The 25045-nt window shown below is 46.5% G+C and overlaps 1 protein-coding gene across 8 annotated transcripts in view; it reads left to right on the plus strand.

Annotated features, from left to right (window-relative positions):
* Positions 1–24093, plus strand: part of LOC134927840 (uncharacterized) — a 298227-nt gene extending 274134 nt beyond the window's left edge. For 7 of the 8 annotated variants that reach the window (XM_063922888.1, XM_063922892.1, XM_063922891.1 and 4 more), the window contains one exon: positions 1286–1502. The gene's annotated coding sequence lies outside the window, so the exon portion shown is untranslated. Of the gene's footprint in view, positions 1–1285; positions 1503–23463 lie in introns of those variants that run through there. The other variant, XM_063922889.1, reaches the window with a different exon arrangement.
* Positions 24094–25045: the final 952 nt, after the last annotated feature.

The following is a 25045-nucleotide window of genomic DNA, read 5'->3' on the forward strand; positions in this document are numbered from 1 at the left end:
GATAAGCATGGGGGTGGATCAATCATGCTTTGGGTTTGTATTGCAGCCAGTAGCACAGGGAACATTTCACGAGTCGAAGGAAAAATGGATTCAATAAGATTCCAGCAAATTTTGGACACTAACTTGATGCCATCTGTGGAAAAGCTGAAGTTAAAGAGAGGCTGGCTTCTACAAATGGATAATGATCCTAAACACACCTCAAAATCCACGGTGGATTACATCAAGAGGCGTAAACTGAAGGTTTTGCCATGGCCATCACAATCTCCTGACCTCAACATAATTGAAAATCTATGGATAGACCTTTAAAAGAGCAGTGCGTCACAGACAGCCCAGGAATCTCAAAGAACTGGAAGACTTTTGTTAGGAAGAATGGGCAAAGATACCTCAAACAAGAATTGAAAGACTCTTGGCTGGCTACAAAAAGCGTTTACAAGCTGTGATACTTGCCAAAGGGGGCAGTACAAGGTATTAACTCTGCAGGGTGCCCAAACTTTTGCAGACGCCATTTTTTTATTTCTGTTCTTTTGATAGTGTAAATGATGGAAATAAAATCAAACTTTTTTTTGACATGTTAAGAATGTCTAATCTGTAATTTGATGCCTTTTGGAGATTTTTCTATCTTTCCTTGCCTTTTTTTTTTGCACATTAAAATGAATTTTTGCCTTGGGTACCCAAATTTTCGATACATACATACAGCCAGCATTAGGGTGCTCAGTAGAATCGTGGAAAAGGTCCCAATCTAAGGTCTGGAAACCAGCACACTTATATATTAAGAAACTCAATTATTCATCAGCAGCAAATAAACTGGTATACTGCACATAGATATAGATGGATATGTATGTACAGAATGTTCTGCTGTCCCCTTGTCAACCCTTCTGTCTTGTGGTTTGCAAAGGTGTAAACACTAATTCTGGATACACACTGGCCAATATATTGCTGGCCCGTCGTTCAGACATATCTCGTCGGCCTTGCAGCACACACGATGACCAATATATTGATACATCGGTATGTGTGTGTGTGTGTGTGTGTGTGCGGGCGGTCAGCCGACCGCCCGTACACGCTGCAACAGCCGGCGGTAATTGGCGGCTGAACTGGACGGGCGCATGTAAATGCCTGTCCAGTTCGTGATCGGTACAACGGGTCGCGCAGTGTGTATGCACAACACACTGCCCCATCAGTCTATAGATATATCTGCAGATCAGTTGTTCTATAGATATATCTATAGGTGTGTACCCAGCATTAGAATGTTTCTCTAAAGTTTTATTTCTATTTTGTCCTTTTGCAGGATTTTACATATTTCTATGGACTACCAGAAGAGAAGAGTAAAATGTGAACTTCTGATCAGTAAAACCGTATTTGGATGTGTATACCATAGTTGGGGGTGTTGTATCTCCAAAGCACAGTAATGTTTTAGTATTGCCTGCTTTTATGAAAAACTGTTTTCACCTGTTAAAGGAAGTGTTTTGTTTTCCCCCAATAAATAGAAATGTATAGTCTCAAAACTATCAGTGTCTTTTGTGATTTCTGTAAACTAGTGATATACTGTACGACTCATTTAGGGTTCATGGTAACTAATAAAATCTCACTGTGGAGGATACTAATGTACCTCCACAAACACACCATAAGAAAGATTGATAAAAGGTAAAGTTATATTCTTTTAGTGTAGTGCCTTTGATGCTGGCCACATGATTTTGATGGTTCAACTTAAAATTATTTTTATTTTTTAATCTGTTATGAAATGTGGCAAGTGATCAGACTTGCTCATGTGTGAACAGTTTAGCATACGCAGATGACCCATATATTACATACATGTATGTACATGTGTATTTATTTGTGTTTGTATAGAAATAGAGAGATGTATGTATACACTCAGTGGCCAAATTATTAAGACCACCAGTCAATTTTATGCAAATGAGCTATTCCACAGATAATGCTGGTGTAAGATGTCTGACTCTTTAGAAGAACAGAAAAGCAAAGGTATGTAGAGACTAATGCAGTGCATCACTCATGAAATATTGGGTAATTAACACAATCTGACTGACTTTGATCGGGGAGTGATTGTTGGCGCTTGCAGCAGTAGTCTGAGCAATTAGCAAAATGGTTGCACTGGTGAATTGTTGAAGGATGTCCATTCTTAAAGTGTACTTGGAGTGGACCAGCAGACAAAAAAACTTGGGCTGAGCGCAAGGCCTCTGGTCGTAATCGGTTACTGGATGTTCGAGCGGAACAGAGTGGTCAGACTTGTGTCCCACAGACAGGCAACAGTTCATATAGTGACGGATAATCTGAATCTGGGACTAATTCATATGGTCTCAACAAACAGTGCGCTGCAAAATTACATTGTATGGGTTACAGAAGCAGAAGGCCTGTACATACACCATTGCTAACGGCTGCAAAGTGGGTGCAACACCTCCAGTTTGCTCAGGAACACAGGAATTGAATAGTCAATTGGCAACACTTCATGCTGCCGAAGGCAACTTTTTGGTATGTTTTAATGTGTATCTGCTCTATATGAAACAAAGGGCCCAATTTCTAAATATTGTTGTAACCACATGCGAAGCTTGCCACACTATAATATTCCCCCTTGGTGGGGGGGGGGACAACCACCTGAGTGTGAAATCGGGGCTTTGATCGGGATTCCGACCTGCGGCATTTTGCCAGCTGCCGGGAATCTGGCATCTGTCTCCTGACCTCCAGGGTCCCGACAGCAGGTAAATTAGCTGCATTCCGTTGCCACATGGGCTCTGTGATGCCATACAAATGGTAAAACAGAACAGTATATTAAATAAAAACATTAGAGTACAACTCTTAACATAGGTACTGATAGCAGCGTGGATGGCTAAAGAGGTGTGAAATGTAAGGGGAGTAAAGGAGCAGAGAGCCCAAGGAGGACGTGCAGATGTAGTTGGTGAGCAAGACTTGTAGACAGTGAAAAACGGGGGAAGAAGGCCCTGCTCAAAAGAGATTAATATGTAGAGGGAGGGGCCAGACAGAAGGTTGGCACATGGAGTGAGCAAGAGTGGGAGGAATTGTGGATGAAAAAGGGTTAGGTGGGGGCGTGGCCTGACAGCAGACCCGAGCAGATGTGCTGAGCTGGAGCTCCTGCCCTGGGAATACCTTTTACGCTATTAAACTGCTCCCTGGTGATTATGGGAACACTCTCCTGCCTATTGAAGACCCCCTGCATCAGATTGTGTGGTTCGCGGAGCCGGCAGATGCGCCCTGCATCTGTGCAGGTGGCGGCCTACCAATCCTTCAGAAGCCGGATCTGCCCACAGCTCTGAGAAGGTACCTGTTGTGCTGGGCTCCGTTCTTGCGGCTTCCTGTGACTGCGGCCTGCTACACCTCCGGAGGCCGGGGACTGAAGTTGGGGGACTGCCCGGAGACTGGCTCCGTGAGCGCTGTGCGGCCCGTCGGAGGGTCCTGGTGGCCTGAAGACTCCTTCCCCACCTGCCGCAGCCCTCCCTGCCCCCTCCGCACCTTGTTGGGATCTCCCTGGCGACCCGCCGGCCGCTATCTCCGCGCCACACTGTCAGTGGTGTCCTCCGGCGGTCTGCGGCCTACTCGTCCTCCGGGGGCCGGGACCTGGAGTTCGGAGGCTCCCCGTCGCGGACTCCCGGGAGGCGCGGGCTGCGGCTGTCTGGGGCCCAGACACCTTACCCTGGTTCCCGCTTGCCTTCGCACCCCCCCCCCCCCCCCCCCCCGCCACCCTTCCTGCAGCTCCGGCCGGGCTCTTACCTGCACTGGTGTCCTCAGAGGGCCTCTCTGCTCCTGGGACCTGCGTTCTGGCAGACATCACCCCTTCTCTGCTGGTCTGGCTTTGGGGGTGTTCTGATTGCCGGCTGGACAGTGGCTGGACCTCATCCTACGGGTGTGCCTCCTGTGTTGGACCTGGTGAGAGGGTGGTAGATCTCACCCCTGGAGGGGCATCCTCCTGCTGCTGCCTGAGCCCTGTTCTTCCCAACCTGCACAGGAATGAGCTCCGGAGCAGTGTGGTAGCCGCCAGCCTCGGTACCGCACATCGGATGTCAGCTGCATTGAAGGTACGGTTATAGAGCCACCAGCTCTTATCTCTCCCCCCTGACACAGCGTAATCCGTGCTCTCCTCAGCCTGCAGGGAGTCAAACCCCTGGATCGCAATATTCTATAGCAATCCCTGTCCTTAGCACATCACCCAGGATGATGACCTAATACTGCAATTTGTCCTATCTGGACCGTGATAGTTTCTCTGACGTCCTAAGTGGATGCTGGGACTCCGTAAGGACCATGGGGATTAGCGGCTCCGCAGGAGACTGGGCACAACTAAAGAAAGCTTTAGGACTACCTGGTGTGCACTGGCAACTCCCACCAAGACCCTCCTCCAGACCTCAGTTAGATTCTTGTGCCCGGCTGAGCTGGATGCACACTGGGGGCTCTCCTGAGCTCCTAGAAAGAAAGTATATTTTAGGTTTTTTATTTTACAGTGAGATCTGCTGGCAACAGACTCACTGCAGCGAGGGACTAAGTGGAGATGAAGCGAACCTACCTAACTGGTGGTAGCTTGGGCTTCTTAGGCTACTGGACACCATTAGCTCCAGAGGGATCGACCGCATGGAAACGGCCATTGATGTTCGGTCCCGGAGCCGCGCCGCCGGCCCCCTTACAGAGCCAGAAGCAAGAAGTGTTCCGGAAAATCGGCGGCAGAAGACTTAAGTCTTCACCAAGGAGGTAGCGCACAGCACTGCAGCTGTGCGCCATTGCTCCTCATGCACACCTCATACTCCTGTCACTGATGGGTGCTGGGGGGGGGGCGGGGCGGCGCCCTGAGCAGCAATATAAACACCTTGCCTGGCAAAATCATCACAATATATAGCCCCAGAGGCTATATATGTGATAAATACCCCTGCCAGAATCCATAAAAAAGCGGGAGAAAAGTCCGCGAAAAAGGGGCGGAGCTATCTCCCTCAGCACACTGGCGCCATTTTCTCTTCACAATGCAGCTGGAAGACAGCTCCCCAGGCTCTCCCCTGTAGTTTTCAGGCTCAAAGGGTTAAAAAGAGAGGGGGGGCACTAAATTTAGGCGCAATATTGTTTATACAAGCAGCTATTGGGGGAAAAATCACTCAGTTATAGTGTTAATCCCTGCATTATATAGCGCTCTGGTGTGTGCTGGCATACTCTCTGTCTCCCCAAAGGACTTTGTGGGGTCCTGTCCTCAGTCAGAGCATTCCCTGTGTGTGCGCTGTGTGTCGGTACGGCTGTGTCGACATGTGGGATGAGGAAGGTTACGTGGAGGTGGAGCAGAGGCCGATAAATGGGATGTCGCCCCCTGTGGGGCCGACACCAGAGAGGATGGATAGGTGGAAGGTATTAACCGACAATGTCAACTCCTTACATAGAAGGCTGGATGACGTAAAACAGCTGTGGGACAGCCGGCTTCTCAGCCCGCGCCTGCCCAGGCGTCTCAAAGGCCATCAGGGGCTCAAAAAAGCGCCCGTTACCTCAGATGGCAGACACAGATGTCGACACGGAGTCTGACTCCAGTGTCGACGAGGTTGAGACATATACACAATCCACTAGGAACATCCGTTACATGATCTCGGCAATGAAAAATGTGTTACGCATTTCTGACATGAACCCAAGTAAAAATAAAAGGGGTTTTATTTTTGGGGAGAAAAAGCAGCCAGTGTTTTGTTGCCCCATCAGATGAATGAATGAAGTGTGTAAAGTAGCGTGGGTTCCCCCGATAAGAGACTGGTAATTTCTAAAAAGTTACTGATGGCGTACCCTTTCCCGCCAGAGGATAGGTCACGTTGGGAGATATCCCTTAGGGTGGATAAGGCGCTCACACGTTTGTCAAAAAAGGTGGCACTGCCGTCTTAGGATACGGCCACCTTAAAGGAGCCTGCTGATAAAAAGCAGGAGGCTATCCTGAAGTCTGTATATATACACACTCCGGTTATATACTGAGACCTGCAATTGCCTCAGCATAAATAGTGCTGCTGCAGCGTGGTCTGATACCCAGTCAGATAATATTAATACTCTAAGACAGGGATAATAGTTTGCTAACATAGAGCATATTAAAGACGTCGTCTTAGATATAAAGGATGCACAGAGGGATATTTGCCGGCTGGCATCCAGAATTAATGCAATGTCCATTCTGCCAGGAGGGTATTAGAAACCCGGCAGTGGACAGGTGATGCTGCCTATAAAAGGCACATGGAGATTCTGCCTTATAAGGGTGAGGAATTGTTTGGGGGTGGTCTCTGGGACCTCGTATCCACAGCAACAGCTGGGAAGATAAATTTTTACCTCAGGTTTCCTCACAGCCTAAGAAAGCACTGTATTTTCAGGTACAGTCCTTTCGGCTTCAGAAAAGCAAGCGGGTCAAAGGCGCTTCCTTTCTGCACAGAGACAAGGGAAGAAGGAAAAAGCTGCACCAGCAGCCAGTTCCCAGGATCAAAAATCTTCCCCCGCTTCCTCTGAGTCCACCGCATGACGTTGGGGCTCCACAGGTGGAGACGGGTGCGGTAGGGGCGCGTCTCGGGAACTTCAGGGACCAGTGGGCTTGCCCACAGGTGGATCCCTAGGTTCTGCCAGTAGTATCACAGGGATACAGGCTGGAGTTCGAGGCGACTCCCCCTCGCCGTTACCTCACATCAGCCTTGCCTGCTGCCCTCGGAGAAAGGTAGTACTGGCGGCAATTCACAAGCTGTACTTCCAGCAGGTGAAATCAAGGTACCCCTCCTTCAACAAGGCCGGGGTTACTATTCCAAAATGTTATGGTACCGAAACCAGACGGTTCGTTGAGACCCATTCTAAAATTGAAAGCATTGAACACTTATATACGAAGGTTCAAGTTCAAAATGGAATCGCTCAGGGCGATTATTGCAAGCCTGGAGAATTTCATGGTATCACTGGACATCAAGGATGCTTACCTGCATGTCCCTATTTACCCTCTTCACCAGGAGTACCTCAAAATTGTGGTACAGGATTGTCATTACCAATTCCAGACGTTGCCGTTGGTCTGTCCCCGGCACCGAGGTATTTACCAAGGTAATGGCCGAAATAATTATCCCGTTCTTGGACGATCTCCTTATAAAGGCGAGGTCCAGGGAGCAGTTGTTCGGCGGAGTAGCTCTATCTCGGGAAGTGCTACAACAGCACGGCTGGATTCTGAATATTCCAAAGTCGCAGCTGGTTCCTACGACGCGTCTACTGTTCCTGGGTATGGTTCTGGACACAGAACAGGATAAAAAGGGTTTCTCCCGGAGGAGAAGTCCAAGGAGTTGTCGTCTCTAGACAGAGACCTCCTAATACGTATACAGGTGTCGGTGCATCAATGCACGCGAGCCCTGGGAAGGATGGTAGCTTCTTACGAAGAAATTCCATTCGCCAGGTCCCATGCAAGGATTTTCCAGTGGGATCTGTTGGACAAGTGGTCCGGGTCGCATCTTCAGATGCATCGGCGGATAACCCTGTCTCCAAGGGCCAGGGTGTCGCTGTTGTGGTGGCTGCAGAGTGCTCATCTTCTAGGGGGCCGCAGATTCGGCATACAGGACTGGGTCCTGGTGACCACGGATGCCAGCCTTCGAGGCTGGGGGGCAGTCACACAGGGAAGAAACTTCCAAGGCTATGGAAAAGTCAGGAGACTTCCCTACACATAAATAGTCTGGAACTAAGGGCCATTTACAATGCCCTACGTCAGGCTAGACCCCTGCTTCAACACCGGCCGGTGCTGATCCAGTCAGACAACATCACGGCGGTCGCTCATGTAAACCGACAGGGCGGCACCAGAAGCAGGATGGCGATGGCAGAAGCCACAAGGATTCTCCGATGGGCGGAAAATCATGTATTAGCACTGTCAGCAGTGTTCATTCCCAGAGTGGACAACTGAGAAGCAGACTTTCTCAGAAGACACGACCTCCACCTGGGAGAGTGGGGACTTCATCCAGAAGTTTTCCAAATGATTGTACACCGTTGGGAAAGGCCACAGGTGGACATGATGGCGTCCCGCCTCAACAAAAAGCTACAAAGATATTGCGCCAGGTCAAGGGACCCTCAGGCGATAGCTGTGGACGCTCTGGTAACACCGTGGGTGTACCAGTCGGTGTGTGTGTTCCCTTCTCTGCCTCTCTTACCCAGGGTAATGAGAATAATAAGAAGGAGAGGAGTAAGAACTATACTCATTGTTCCGGGTTGGCCAAGAAGAGCTTGGTAACCAGAACTCCAAGAAATGATCTCAGAGGACCCATGGCCTATGCCGCTCAGACAGGACCTGCTGCAGCAGGGGGCCTGTCTGTTCCAAGACGTACCGCGGCTGCGTTTGACGGCATGGCGGTTGAACGCCGGATCCTGAAGGAAAAGGGCATTCCGGAGGAAGTTATCCCTACGCTATTTAAAGCTAGGAAAGAAGTGAACGCAAACCATTATCACCGCATATGGTGGAAATATGTTGCGTGCTGTGAGGCCAGGAAGGCCCCAAAGGAGAAATTTCAGCTAGGTCGATTTCTGCACTTCCTACAGTCAGAGGTGACTATGGGCCTAAAATTGGGTTCCATGAAGGTCCAGATTTCGGCTTTATCGATTTTCTTCCAAAATAGAACTGGCTTCACTGCCTGAAGTTCGGACTTTTGTTAAGGGAGTGCTGCATAGTCAGCCCCCGTTTGTGCCTCAAGTGGCACCGTGGGATCTCAACGTGGTGTTGGATTTCCTGAAGTCGCATTGGGTTGAGCCACTTAAATCCGTGGAGCTACAATACCTCACGTGGAAAGTGGTCATGCTGTGGGCCGTGGCGTCGGCCAGGCGTATATCAGAATTGGCGGCTTTGTCATACAAAAGCCCTTATCTGTATTTTATATGGATAAGGCGGAATTGAGGACTCGTTCCCAATTCCTTCCTAAGGTGGTATCAGTTTTTCATGTGAACCAACCTATTGTGGTGCCTGCGGCTGCTTGAGACTTGGAGGATTCCAAGTTACTGGACGTAGTCAGGGCCCTGAAAAGTATATGTTTCCAGGACGGCTGGAGTCAGGAAAACTGACTCGCTATTTATCCTGTATGCACCCAACAAGCTGGGTGCTCCTGCTTCTAAGCAGACTATTGCTCGCTGGATCTGTAGCACGATTCAACTTGCACATGCTGCGGCTGGACTGCCGCACCCTAAATCTGTGAAAGCCCATTCCACGAGGAAAGTGGGCTCTTCTTGGGCAGCTGCCCGAGGGGTCTCGGCTTTACAACTTGGCCGAGCTGTTACTTTGTCGGGTTCAAACATTTTTGCAACAGTCTACAAGTTTGATACCCTGGCTGAGGAGGACCTAGAGTTTGCTCATTCGGTGCTGCAGAGTCATCCGCACTCTCCCGCCCGTTTGGGAGCTTTGGTATAATCCCCATGGTCCTTACGGAGTCCCAGCATCCACTTAGGACGTCAGAGAAAATAAGATTTTACTCACCGGTAAATCTATTTCTCGTAGTCAGTAGTGGATGCTGGGCGCCCATCCCAAGTGCGGATTGTCTGCAATACTTGTTTATAGTTATTGCCTAACTAAAGGGTTATTGTTGAGCCATCTGTTGAGAGGCTCAGTTATATTTCATACTTTTAACTGGGTATAGTATCACGAGTTATACGGTGTGATTGGTGTGGCTGGTATGAGTCTTACCCGGGATTCAATATCCTTCCTATTTGTGTCAGCTCTTCTGGGCACAGTATCCTAACTGAGGTCTGGAGGAGGGTCTTGGTGGGAGGAGCCAGTGCACACCAGGTAGTCCTAAAGCTTTCTGTAGTTGTGCCCAGTCTCCTGCGGAGCCGCTAATCCCCATGGTCCTTACGGAGTCCCAGCATCCACTACGGACTACGAGAAATAGATTTACCGGTGAGTAAAATCTTATTTTTCTTAATACCCATCACACTTTTCTACTTAACATACATCTGTCAAGCAGCGTCTGTGTCTCCTTTTACGTTTGTGACGTCCCGCCTACCCTATTAGTCCCCCACAATGGCGCAAAGAAATAAAAAAAATTCAGTCCCCCACTAATTTTTTTGGGCCAAAAGTTAAGGGCCCTCCACCTCCTGCATTGCTCACGGACTCTCCTTCCTCCCCCTGTTCATCAGAGACGGTTATAGACCCACAGATCCATGCAGTCATGACAAGTTTACTTGAGGTGGTCCAGTTTGCCTTTAAGCAAGAACTCTCCACAGCTATTGCCGACTTTAAATCTGACCTCACGGCCCTTGGCAATCTTACAGACGCTCTTGAATCTAAGACGGACAACCTCTGCCGCTCTCAGCAACGCCTAGACTCAGAACTTTCTAGACTCCGTGATGAGATAGAGGATCTCAAAGAACGACAAGAAGATCAAGAGAATCGTTCCCGTCGCAATAATTTGTGTATCCGCAATGTAGCGGAATCTATTCTTAGCTCCGCCCTACCGTCCTTTTTGAAAGATTTTTTTCAACACGTACTGCCTGATCTCTCTGATGGCGACTGTCTTTGCGATAGGGCTCACAGAGCGCTCCGAGCGAAACCAGCTCCTTCACAACCACCCAGGAATGTCCTAGTACGTCTACATTATTTTCACTCAAAGGAACGGATCCTAAAGTCTGTTCGAGATTCCCCAGTGATCGACTTCCGGGATATGCAGCTGCAGGTTTTCCAGGATCTGGCCCAGTCTACTATTCAGAAACGACGAGATCTCCAGCCCGTTACTAGGATACTACGGCAGCATCAAATACGGTACAGATGGGGATTTCTTTTTATGCTACAGATTACAATGAACAATTCCACCCATTCCGTTAAAACCCATTCCGATAGCGAGACTGCCTCTTCCTCTGGTCCAAGATGCCCTCGGATTCCATTGCCTGATTGGACAAGGGTGACCCGTCATCGCAATGACACTGACCCTCCCTGATCTTAGTAGACACTCTTGATTACAATAAGATAGTTCTCACTATTCTAGAGATGTCTCCTTCTCATATGTTTTTTGTTGGCAGGTGGGGGCTACGGGGTCGGTCTTACTTTTTTCATACAACTGTTATTGGTTTTGATATGGCTCACCGGGCTTTGATGTTTTGTTAAATGTTAAGCCTAGCTTTGTTATCGTGCTGGGCTTACCTTGCTTACCCCGATTTTCTCTTGTCTCTTTTTTTTTTTTTTTTTTTTCCTACCTCCCCCCCCCCCCCCCCCCCCCCTTTTTGTTTCCCTTTTTTATTACGACACAGTACGTTTTTCTTTTTTTTGTGTGTGTGTGTGTTCTGTGTTATATAGCTGAATCTTCGGCTGTTGCCGACTTAACTATTGCGGTCCAGAGGGATCTGGTTTTCTGCTCCCACTACCCCCGTGCTCCCTCTATTTGTGATTTAGTATATAATGTCTATTACATGTGTAGCGGTCCTTGATTGGGACCCTATGTTTCAGGGTTTTTTTCCCGTATGGGTTTTCAATCACTCTCTTTCTCTACATCTCTGCTCCTTGTTTCTTGCTTTTCCCTTTCTTTCTCTTTTTCTCTTCCTCCCCGGGATGGGTCTCTGTTGATCCTTTTCCATTCTTTGGTATCACATGGCACTTAAGTTGTTCTCTGTAAATGTTAACGGGCTTAATTCTCCCAAGAAACGTACAGTGATGTCCGCCTGTAGGAGAGAAAAGGCTGACATAGTCTTCCTTCAGGAGACCCACTTCACTGGTACACACTCTCGACTTCAAGGTAAGCAGTTTGCACAAACCTTTTTTGCTTCTGCTGTTTGTAAGAAAAGGGGGGTGGCTATACTGATTCATCGTAACATCCCATTTGTACATACCGCAACCATAGCTGACCCCGCCGGCCGATACATCGTGGTAACTGGTACACTTCGTACAGAAACTCTAACACGTGTCTGTATATGCCCCGAATCAAGACCAGTCATGTTTTTTCCGCACGCTTTCAGCATCTTAATAGAGTAGCGCAGGGCCGCATCATTTTAGGTGGGGACTTTAATACTGTGATCGATCCCCTCTTAGACAAATCCAACCCTCTTAAAAATAAGAAGGAAGCATCCCCGACTGAGGCCTCTCTCGCGTTAATTTCCTCCCTCGCACAGCTTAACCTGAGAGATACCTGGCGTCTTAAACACTCCACTGCTAGGGATTATACCCACTTCTCTGCACCTCACCAACATTATTCTTGGATCGATATGATCCAAGTGTATCAATCACTCACGACACTGATTTCTGATGCAGGTATCACTCCTTGCTCATGGACGGACCATGTTGGGGTTTATATCCTCATAGAAATCTATAGAACCCCTAACAAGTCACGTAAATGGCGTCTAGATGACACCCTTCTTTCGCATCCCTCCACTCTTTTAGACACCAAATCAACTTTGGTTTTTTTTTAAAGAAAATGCCTCCCCAGAAGTCTCTCCTAGTCTTGTTTGGGAAGCGCACAAAGTCACTATTCGTGGTCATCTCATGTCCAAGGCCTCAGCTATTCGTAAGAAAGCAGCTCAGGAAGTTTCCTTATTAGAATTAAAAATTTCTGCGCTACATAAAAATGCCCTGAGCGACTCTCTACGCTCCCAGATTGATAACCTCAGAGCTCAGCTGCCATACTACAGAAGCTCCGTCACTGCTATGATAAAGCGGGTAAAATTGATAGTCTCTTGGCCAATAAATTGAGAAGCAAACGAGCTACGAGAATGATAGAAAAACTACACTCCAATACATTGAATATGCTTACTTATGACCCAAAACTGATGGTAGAGGAATTTCGGGGGCTTTATAGCTCCTTATATAATCTTCCTGCCCCTCCTCTCTCCTCTGACGGTCCAGAGGGTATATGCTCATACATATTAGACACCCCCCTGCCATGCCTGACAGAGCGGCAGATCTCTCTTCTTAATGAATCTATCTCGTTGGAAGAGACGGTTGCCGCTATCAAATCTATGCGATCGTCAGCTGCACCCGGCCCAGATGGCTTCACAGCTCAATATTACAAAACTTTCCACACAGAATTAGCCCCTCATCTTACCTCGCGTTTTAATAAAGTTTTGGAGGGAGCATCGTTTGCGCCCGCAACTGTGCACGCTGACATTATTGTGGTCCCGAAACCGGAGAGAGACCCCACACAATGTTCCAATTATCGCCCGATCTCATTACTAAATGTTGATCTTAAGATCTATGCGAAAATTTTGGCCAACCGTTTAGCTCCCCTGCTCACGCAATTGATACACCCAGACCATGTGGGCTTTATCTTTGGCCATCAAGCCTCCGATAATACCAGGAGAGCTATAGATCTGATATGTTCTATTCATAAACAAAAGCTACCCTCATTGTTACTAGCGCTGGATGCCGAGAAGGCTTTTGACAGGATATCTTGGTCCTTCACTTTCTCGGTACTCCGAAAGATGGGCTTCTCTGGCAAATTTCTGGATGGTGTCTTGGTGCTTTACAGATCCCCCACTGCCACTGTTTCTGTCAATCGCCTCACCTCCACCGTTTTCGGAATCACTAATGGCACCAGACAGGGATGCTCGCTCTCCCCCCTACTGTTTGCCCTGGTTATGGAACCTCTGGCAGCAAGGATCCGAGCTAATACAGATATAAAAGGAGTGCGGATAGGCCCTTCTGAGCATAAAATTGCATTGTACGCAGACGACGTCCTCTTGTCCCTTGGATCCCCGACTCAGTCGTTGCAGCCGCTTCTCTCTGAAATTGACCTCTACTCTAAGCACTCAGGTTATAAAATTAACGTGAGTAAAACCGAAGTGTTGAATTTTTACATTCCTGGCCCGATTAAGCTCTCTTTAGAAAATTCCTTTCCATTTCAATGGCACAAACAAAAGATTAAATATTTAGGCATTTTTCTAACACATAGTCACCACCAACTATATCATGCTAATTTCCCTAGACTTTTAGACCGCATTAAATCGGATTTGTCTTCTTGGTCTAGCCTTTTTATCTCTTGGATAGGTAGAATGAATTCAGTGAAAATGAACGTGCTCCCTCGGGTACTATACCTTTTCCAAACTCTCCCGATATTTATCCCTCCATCTGCCTTCAAATTGTTACAGTTTCACACATCACAATTTATATGGGCAAATAAGCGTCCCCGAGTCCGACTGAAACTATTACAGCGCCCCTCATGTAGTGGCGGTTTGGGCATTCCAGACTTTAAAAGATATTATTTAGCCACGCAGCTTTCACATTGTGTGCAATGGTGTAATCCTGAGTCTCGGTGGGTCTGGGTATCTAGAGAAGCTGCTGAATTGGGTCTCTCTACTCTTTCTTCTCTTCTTTGGCTCCCGAAACCCTGCCGCCCTAGAAATGTGGCCTCTCACCCCCTGGTGTCCCGCTCACTAACGGTTTGGGACTTTGCCAATAGGAAATACAGCTTGGCCCCAGCTCCCACCACCATCATCCGTATATTACACAACCCAGCATTTTCCCCTGGTACACACAAATCGTTATTTGCCCCCTGGCAGGATAGAGGTATCTTATATCTGAATGATATCACTAGGGACACTAGTTTTCCTCAGTTTTCCCAGATTCAGGAAGGTATCGACATCCCATCCAAATATTTTTATCAATATTTACAACTTAGGCACTTTCATTCCGCAATGAGCCACGTCCTCTCTAGCAGACCCCTGACCACTTTTCGAGGCAGTATGTTTCAGACGTCATTCAACCAAAGGTTTAATTTCCCTCTTATATGCCATTTTCGATGGGGAACCACCCTCTCAACGTGATCCTCACGAGAGGGCATGGAAACTGGATCTAGGCTCGGCCTTAGATGATGAGGAATGGTCTGAAGCCTGGGGTAACGCTACATCTAGCTCCATCTGCGTTAGAATCAAAGAGAACGTTTACAAATTATTATATAGATGGTATTATGTACCATCTCGCTTAAGCAGAATGTACCCGAATACATCGGATAGATGTTTGGGAGGATGTGGCGCAGAGGGCTCTTTCCTGCATATATGGTGGTCGTGTCCTAAAATTGTAACTTGTACCTAATCTGCTGGTCTACTTTTTCAGGAGTAGACAATCACGCTTTTTATAGGGGCTGGATTTCCACCAGTATCCGATATCCGGACCTTAAACTTCTCCTCCAAAAGTAGTACCCGAAAAGAGAGAAATATAGCCTCCGATAGTGTAACACCTTTTCTCTGACGTCCTAGTGGATGCTGGGAACTCCGTAAGGACCATGGGGAATAGCGGGCTCCGAAGGAGGCTGGGCACTCTAGAAAGATTTATGACTACCTGGTGTGCACTGGCTCCTCCCACTATGACCCTCCTCCAAGCCTCAGTTAGATTTTGTGCCCGGCCGAGGTTGGATGCACACTAGGGGCTCTCCTGAGCCTTTAGAAAGAAAGATAGAAATTATTTCAGTGAGACCTGCTGGCAACAGGCTCACTGCAGCGAGGGACTAAGGGGAGAAGAAGCGAACCTGCCTGCTTGCAGCCAGCTTGGGCTTCTTAGGCTACTGGACACCATTAGCTCCAGAGGGATCGACCGCAGGCCCAGTCCTTGGTGTTCGGTCCCGGAGCCGCGCCGCCGTCCCCCTTACAGAGCCAGAAGCAAGAAGAGGTCCGGAAAATCGGCGGCAGAAGACATCAGTCTTCACCAAGGTAGCGCACAGCACTGCAGCTGTGCGCCATTGCTCCTCACACACACTTCACACTCCGGTCACTGAGGGTGCAGGGCGCTGGGGGGGGCGCCCTGAGAAGCAATAATAACACCTTGGCTGGCAAAAATACCACAATATATAGCCCCAGAGGCTATATATGTGGAAAATACCCCTGCCAGAATATAGGAAAAAGCGGGAGAATAGTCCGCGGAAAAGGGGCGGAGCTATCTCCCTCAGCACACTGGCGCCATTTCTCATTCACAGATCCGCTGGAAGGAAGCTCCCTGGCTCTCCCCTGCAGTCTACACTACAGAAAAGGGTAAAAAAGAGAGGGGGGCACTAAATTTAGGCGCAGTATACAATTATATAGAAAAAGCAGCCATAGGGGACATAACTCAGTTAGTCCCTGCATTATATAGCGCTCTGGTGTGTGCTGGCATACTCTCACTCTGTCCCCCCAAAGGGCTTTTGTGGGTCCTGTCCTCTGTTGGAGCATTCCCTGTGTGTGTGCGGTGTGTCGGTACGGCTGTGTCAACATGTTTGATGAGGATAATGATGTGGAGACGGAGCAGATGCCTTTAGAAGGGATGTCACCCCCTGCGGGGCAGACACCTGAGTGGTTGAACTTATGAAAAGAAATGAGTGCACGTATAGACTCCTTACATAAGAAATTTGATGACATGCCAAATGTGGGACAGCCGACTTCTCAACTCGTGCCTGTCCAGGCGTCGCACAGGTCATCAGGGGCTCTAAAACGCCCGCTACCTCAGACCGCAGACCCAGATGTCGACACTGATACTGACACCAGTGTCGACGACGATGAGTCTAACCTGATGCCCACTAAGGCCATTCACTGCATGATTGAGGCAATGAAAGAGGTGTTACACATTTCTGATATAAATACAGGTACCACTAAAAAGGGTATTATGTTTGGGGAGAAAAAACTACTCGTAGTTTTTCCCCCATCAGATGAATTAAATGAAGTGTGTGAAGAAGCGTGGGCTTTCCCTGATAAAAAATTGGTAATTCCTAAGAAGGTACTAATGGCGTTCCCTTTCCCGCCAGAGGATAGGTCACGTTGGGAAACACCTCCTAAGGTGGATAAAGCGCTCACACGTTTGTCTAAAAAGGTGGCACTACCATCTCCGGATATGGCCGCCCTCAAGGAACCTGCTGATAGAAAGCAGGAGGCGATCCTGAAGTCTGTATATACACACTCAGGCATTATACTTAGGCCAGCTATTGCGTCAGCTTGGATGTGCAGTGCTGCCGCTGCGTGGTCAGATAAACTGTCAGAAAATATTGACACATTAGACAGAGACACGATCCTGCTAACCATAGACCATATCAAAGACTCAGTCTTATATATGAGAGATGCACAGAGGGAAATCTGCCGACTGGCATCTAAAGTAAGTGCATTGTCCATTTCTGCTAGGAGAGGCTTATGGACTCGCCAGTGGACAGGAGATGCAGATTCTAAAAGGCACATGGAAGTGTTGCCATATAAGGGTGAGGAATTATTTGGGGATGGTCTCTCGGACCTAGTTTCCACAGCAACGTCTGGGAAGTCAGCATTTTTACCCCATGTCCCCTCACAGCCTAAGAAGGCGCCGTTTTATCAGGTTCAGTCCTTCCGGACCCAGAAAAACAGGCGTGGAAAAGGCGGGTCTTTTCTGTCCAGAGGCAGAGGTAGGGGAAAAAGGCTGCAACAAACAGCAGGTTCCCAGGAGCAAAAGTCCTCCCCCGCTTCTTCTTCCAAGTCCGCCGCATGACGGTGGGGCTCCACAGGCGGAGCCAGGTACGGTGGGGGGCCGCCTCAAGAATTTCAGCGATCAGTGGGCTCGCTCACAGGTGGATCCCTGGATCCTTCAAATAGTATCTCAGGGGTACAAACTGGAATTCGAGGCGTCTCGACCCCACCGGTTCCTAAAATCTGCCTTGCCGATTGCTACCTCAGACAGGGAGGCGGTGCTAGCGGCAATTCACAAGCTGTATTCCCAGCAGGTGATAATCAAGGTACCCCTACTTCAACAAGGCCGGGGTTACTATTCCACACTATTTGTGGTACCGAAACCGGACGGTTCGGTGAGACCCATTTTAAATTTTAAATCCTTGAACACATACATAAAAAAATTCAAGTTCAAGATGGAATCGCTCAGGGCGGTTATTGCAAGCCTGGACGAGGGGGATTACATGGTATCCCTGGACATCAAGGATGCTTACTTGCATGTCCCCATTTACCATCCTCACCAGGAGTACCTCAGATTTGTGGTACAGGATTGCCATTACCAATTCCAGACGCTGCCGTTTGGACTGTCCACGGCACCGAGGGTATTTACCAAGGTTATGGCGGAAATGATGATACTCCTTCGAAAAAAGGGAGTTTTAATTATCCCGTACTTGGACGATCTCCTAATAAAAGCGAGGTCCAAGGAACAGTTGTTGGTGGGAGTAGCACTATCTCAGGAGGTGCTGCACCAGCACGGCTGGATTCTGAATATCCCAAAGTCACAGCTGGTTCCGACGACACGGCTACTGTTCCTGGATATGATTCTGGATACAGTCCAGAAAAAGAAAAAAAAAGTGTTTCTCCCGGAGGAGAAAGCCAGGGAGTTGTCATTTCTAGTCAGAGACCTCCTGAAACCAAAACAGGTATCAGTGCATCGCTGCACGCGGGTCCTGGGAAAGATGGTGGCTTCTTACGAAGCAATTCCCTTCGGCAGGTTCCATGCCAGAATCTTTCAGTGTGACCTGTTGGACCAGTGGTCCGGATCGCATCTTCAGATGCATCGCTTAATAACCCTGTCTCCAAGAACCAGGGTGTCTCTACTGTGGTGGCTGCAGAGTGCCCATCTTCTAGAGGGCCGCAGGTTCGGCATACAGGACTGGGTCCTGGAGACCACGGATGCCAGCCTTCGAGGCTGGGGGGGCAGTCACACAGGGAAGAAACTTCCAAGGACTATGGTCGAGTCAGGAGACTTCCCTTCACATAAATATTCTGGAACTAAGGGCCATTATGTGTTAAATGAATAAAATGCTAATTATTAGAAAATTAAATTAAAAATCAGACTTCAATTCAAAGTCTTAACAAAGACTTCGAATTGAAGTGGTTTTTGTGAACCCTTGGGGTTAGTTATCACTGATTTTTAATTTTCTAATTAGCATTTTATTCATTTATCTTGTATATTTAATTCACCATGAGATGTTTAACACATAATTTTATGAAATGTAATGTGGTTCCATCTTTTCTCCCCTTCCTCTGAGGCATTTTCACTTCTATATAAAAATGGATGTATATAAAAAAATTCCAAGATGGCCGCCGCCGATAATGAATGATTTAATAGAGGAAGAAGTCAGGGGCAAGGACGCCTCACTTCCGGGAGTATATATGAAGCTGTGGATCTGCCGCTTCCGGGTGTAACCAGTGAACGGAGATGCAAGTGACATTCTTTCCGGCCGCGACGTCACTGAGGACGCACTTCCGGTCGCGGCCGTGACTACTTCCGGTTAGCGGTAAACGACGTACAGAGATGATAGGCTCTCTGTAAAGGCGGGAAACGTCATTTATGTGAACACAAGGACTGGATTGGGATTGGAATACTGGACAATGTTAGGAATAGGAATATTAGATGATAGTTATTCCGTGTCTGGAAATAGGTTGGTTTAGGGGTTTAAGTGGGTAGGGTATAAATAGGTTATGAGTTCACATCCTCCTTATGCCTTGATAAAGACACTGAGTGTCGAAACGCGTCGGAAGGAGGATTTATCTGCGGTGGGTAGACGGTGTGGACATCATCCGGAGAGTGGTACAGCTGGTTTGGGGACGCCCTAGTATAACAACTTGTAACTTGCTGTTTTGTCTACTGTTACCTGTAGACCACCTCAAAGGGTGAGAGACCATCCATTCCCTGCTTTTTGATGGTATTTGTTATATGTTCATGCTGTGATTAAAAGGTGTTACACTATCGGAGGCTATATTTCTCGCTTTTCGGGTACTACTTTTGGAGGAGATGTTTAAGGTCCTGATATCGGATACTGGTGGAAATCCAGCCCCTATAAAAAGCGTGATTGTCTACTCCTGAAAAAGTAGACCAGCAGATTAGGTACAAGACTCACCAAGAGATTGTCACAGACTTGATGATATATGTTTATGCTTAATACACTATGAGCGTTTATTTTATTTGTTTTCTTTGAGCACCCATGGATTCGAATGGTATTTCTTCACTATCTCGTTAACTGAAGTGTTGGGTGACACTTTTCCATCCATTCTAAGTTCAAGGGCAGCCAGTATTGGCGCACGGTATTTTATAAAATTTTACCTTTTTGTTAAAATTGTAACTGTTTGGAGAGAGAGGTGATTAATCTTATTACTAATTTGTTACAGATTCCTATTCCTTATGATCCTAAATACATTCTCCTCCCCTTAAACCTGCCAACGCTGACAAACCATCAAAATAAATTGCTGCGTCATATAGTTTCTGCAATGACATGTCAATTGGCCGCAGACTGGAAAAACCCTATTCCACCTTCCATGCAGTCTATAATCGCCCGCATATGATATGTTTACCGTATGGACTCTATGACTAGTATCATTAATTGCTCCTCCAAGTCATTTGATAAAATATGGAGTCCTTGGTTGCTTGCCCAACATGCCCCTTCACCTGTCAACTAATAATGTCCTGTTCTATATTTGATGGAACCCTCCCGGGGATTCTACCCTACCATATTCTCTCCTTCTGTATCTTCCTTTTTCTCTTCTTTCTCTTTCCCTTTTCATATCTTATCCTATACTATTTCTCAATATTAGTTGGTTGGACTCTCGGCCGACTGCTATTCTCTCTGTTTTATTATACCCGCTCTTTGGGTCAAAAAATGTATCTTTTTTTTTTTTTTCTTGACGGTCTTTATATGTACCAACTGTTAGGTTATATTTGTAATGTATTATGCTATAATTGCCATCTGTTGGTTCCTGTTTGCGTTTTGTGATCCCATGAATAAAAATGTTTAAAAAAAAAAAAGATAAAGGGTTAGGTGTAGGTCTGGTGAAGTGGTTAAGTGACTGATAATCTTTTGAGAACAGCTGGGTTTTCAATAACCGTTTGAAACTATTCAGGCTTGGGAATAGCCTTAAAACAAATACAAGTTGATTATCCCTCATCCAAAATGCTTGGGACCAGAAGTATTTTGGATATCCGATTTATCCGTAGTTTGGAATGATTGCATACCATAATGAGATATCATGGTGATGGGACCCAAGTCTAAGCACAGAATGCATTTATGTTTCACATACACCTTATACACACAGCCTGAAGGTCATTTTAGCCAATATTTTTAATAACCTTATGCATTAAACAAAGTATGTGTAAATTCACACAATTGATTTATGTTACATATACACCTTATACACACAGCCCGAAGGTCATTTAATACAATATTTTTTATAACTTTGTGTATTAAACAAAGTTTGTGTACATTGAGCCATCAGAAAACAAAGGTTTCATTATCTCACTCAAAATTCCGTATTTCGGAATATTTGGATATGGGATACTCAACCTGTACCAGAAATGTTGTGGTATGGAGTTAATGCAATAACTAAAACAGTGATCAAGCATCATACAGTATCTACAATAAATAGTCAGGCATGCAGTACCATACATGGAAAATTAGTAACATTACATATAGCAGTATACAGTGTCATCCGGAAAGTATTCACAGCACTTCACGTTTTCCACATTTTGTTATGCTGCAGCCTTATTCTAAAATGGATTACATTCATTTTTCCCTCCAAATTCTACACACAATACCCCATAATGATGTGAATTTTTGTTTCAGATTTTTGCAAATGTATTAATAATAAAAAAAGAAAAAAATCACATGTACATAAGTATTCGTCCCACTGCAAACTTGCCCAAGTTAAGTTTGAACAGTAAAATACACAAACATGCAGAGGCTAATTGGACCTAGACCAGATAAGCCACTTTGGGGCATCATATTAGGAACATCCGCCATTGTTGTATTAATAGTATACTCTGCATACATCTTTAAGGATAAGGAAATAACTACAGGAAAAGGGAATGTCACTTGTCCAGGGTCACCAATACCACGCCTAAGAAATAAGAGAAGCGCCACAATCTGGCCAAACTCTTTAGTCAAATCCCACTTTCAAGTTGCTAAGACACCCAACCTATCTAACTGCTGGAAATGCACACACTCGCCTATAAGCGCCCAATCCATGCATTGGCTTGCAGTCCCTTTAACCATCTCGGAGTTTCACACTAAACTTCTCCCTAGGTGAAACGTATAATAAATCTATGGCTGGAAAACCAGCAAGACTGCTTATAGCTGGCCTAAACAGGTTCCCCAGCTTTTGCATGGAAGCCCCACCTACAACTAAGGAAAGAACCATGCCAGATGGGCCACACCTTAAACCCATCCCTCGCAAATTGGGACACGTAAATTGCTCCCAAGCTCAAGTAAACTTTACTACTCAAGAAGGGCATAATGTCAGTACATGCAGTTCCAGTATAATCTATACCCCTTTACCTGATATTAAAATACAATATAATACTACTGATCCCCAGGCAGCTCAATAGTTCAATACCACAGGGAAATGTCCAGACACCCTAATTATAGAGCAAGGCCGTTCTGGAAAAGCTATATGCTCTCCAAATTGCACTCGGAGTAACAGGGAATGCCCCCTATATCCTGCAGCCAGATGTGTATTTCCTGTGCGGCTGGAAAGCTTACAAGTGGATATCATATGGTGGACGGGATCCGGTCTGAAGATCGACAGTGTCTAGGTCGACAACTATAGGTCGACAGTCACTAGGTCGACATGGATGGAAGGTCGACAGGGTTTCTAGGTCGACATGTGCTAGGTCGACAGGTCTAAAGGTCGACATGAGTTTTTCCCATTTTTGGGGGGGGGGGATTTTTTCATACTTAACGATCCACGTGGACTACGATTGGAACGGTAAAGTGTGCCGAGCGAAGCGGTAGCGGAGCGAAGGCACCATGCCCGAAGCATAGCGAGCGGACGCGGTGCACTAATTTGGGATCCCGGTCACTCTACGAAGAAAAAGACACCAAAAAAAAATCCTCATGTCGACCTTTAGACCTGTCGACCTAGCACATGTCGACCTAGAAACCCTGTCGACCTTCCATCCATGTCGACCTAGTGACTGTCGACCTAGACATTGTCGATTTGATGAACCACACCCATGGTGGACAAGGCACTTGTACTATTGGAAAGGTAATAACAGCTGTTAGAGCAGTGAAATCTCTAGAAATAAAAAATATCCCAGCATCCAGGTATCTCCACCCATTAGGGTAAAGAGAACTGAAGCGAAATAAAAACCATGCTCATGATCTTATCCACACCCCGTGGTATAAAAAGATGGGACTCGCACTAGGGGGAGGGACAGTACAAAATGCTCATAATATAGAAGCTCTGACCAAACTCCTTGATGATATTACTGAACTGTATGATGAAACTTTTAAATTGGTACTGGAGGACATAAAAATGGTAGAGGGGAGGTACAGACTTACCGAATGGTTCTGGATTACATCACTGCTAAGGATAGAGGAATGTGTATGATAGTGGAAGGAGCATGCTGCAATTACTTAAATCAGACCACCTCTATAGAAGAAGCTATAGAGGATCACTTAAATAAAATACTGGAGCTTAAAGATGAATTTAGGAAAAAGCATAATAACCCAGAGTATGATTTAGATGGTGGTGCATGGCTTTCCTGGTTAAACCCAGCAAACTGGTTTAGTGAAATAAAAGAGTGGATTGTTGGAATCTTAATGTTCATATTAAAGCTTATCGGAATTCCAATTTTTATCTGTGTGTGTTTTAAGATATGGCTTTGCTATTTTTCAGTTTGCACGAAATCTATGAAAAGTGGAATGGAGTATTACAAGTTCAAATCCTTACAGAAAAGTCTGGCAAGAAAAAGCAGTGAACAGTCTACCTTGATGTATATGAGCGAATGGTCATCAACCCTCCGTCAAACAGAGAGAGAGTAAAAGCACCATCTTGCAGGGACATAGCCATGAGTACCATCATAGCTAGACTGTCTGCTTAGACTCGTTAGACAGAGAAACTGTAATGTCAGAGTATTATAAAAAGGAAGGACTGAAAGACAGCATTATGCTAAGCAGTCATTTTGTATAACAGTAGCCATATTTTAGTATATAAGGAAATGCTTTTGCTAAGAAGATATAAGTAATGCTGACATTTTATAAATTAGAATTATCTATTAAACAAAAGGTTAGGTTGATTTAATGGAACATGTTGTGAAACCGTTTACTGGGGAAGTACAGACTCATCCCCAAGGACAGGAAGGAGGGGAGTAACCACAAGAGCATCTACCAGAAATCAAGGTTCCCTGTCTCTCAGAAATGATTCTTATGTTTTGTCTGTGACATAGAAGTGCTTGTGTAACCACCTTTTTAAACTATATAAGCCCTAGACAAATAAACTAACGCAGTCTCAGTCTGCAGAACATAACCTTGCATGTTGTTTATTTACTGGTTCTCCTAATCGATTGGTAAAGGTATTGAACAAGACAAACGAAGGACCTTGATACAGGAGTACATCTCTAACACTGGCACTGCTGGAGGGCATATCATGTCTATCTGGCACTGCTGAGGGGCATATAGTGTATCTGGCACTGCTGAGGGGCATATCCTGTGTATCTGGCACTGCTGAGGGGCATATGTCTATCTGGCACTGCTGGGGGGCATATGTCTATCTGGCACTGCTGGGGGGCATGTCATGTCCATCTGGCACTGCACTACTGGGGTCATTATGTGTATCTGGTACTATACTGGAGACATTTTGTGTAAGGAAAATTACTGTGGCTGTTATGTGTAAGGCTGCTAATTGTGCATCTGGCACTGCTGGAGGGCATGTCATGTCTATCTGGCACTGCACTACTGGGGTCATTATGTGTATTTGGCACTATACTGGAGACATTTTGTGTAAGGAACACTACTGTGGCTGTTATGTGTAAGACTGCAAATTGTGCGGGTAGAGGGGGTGTGAAAATATATTTATAGTTTGATAATATGAAGTTGCGAGGCCATGCCCACTTTTCCGGGGGGGGGGAGCTTTGAAATGTTCTCGCTATGGGTGCTAGTAGGCCTGTAGCCAGCCCTGGAGAGATCTCCCAATAGCAACCTAGGGGGTAATTCAGACCTGGCCGCCAGGATGCAATTTTTGCATCCCTGTGATCAGATAGTCGCCGCCTACAGGGGGAGGGGGAATTCGCTGTGCAGGTGTGCGATCGCATGTACAGAGGGCTGCACAAACAAAAGTTTGTTCAGTCTCTGCACAGCCCAGGACTTACTCAGCCGCTGAAATGATCGGATCAGGAACTGACGTCAGAAACCCTACCTCCAAACGTCTGGATCCTCCTGCATTTGTCTGGATACGCCTCTAAAACGGTCACTTGCCACCC

Source organism: Pseudophryne corroboree, chromosome 5 (assembly GCF_028390025.1).
Source record: "Pseudophryne corroboree isolate aPseCor3 chromosome 5, aPseCor3.hap2, whole genome shotgun sequence".
NCBI lineage: Eukaryota > Metazoa > Chordata > Amphibia > Anura > Myobatrachidae > Pseudophryne > Pseudophryne corroboree.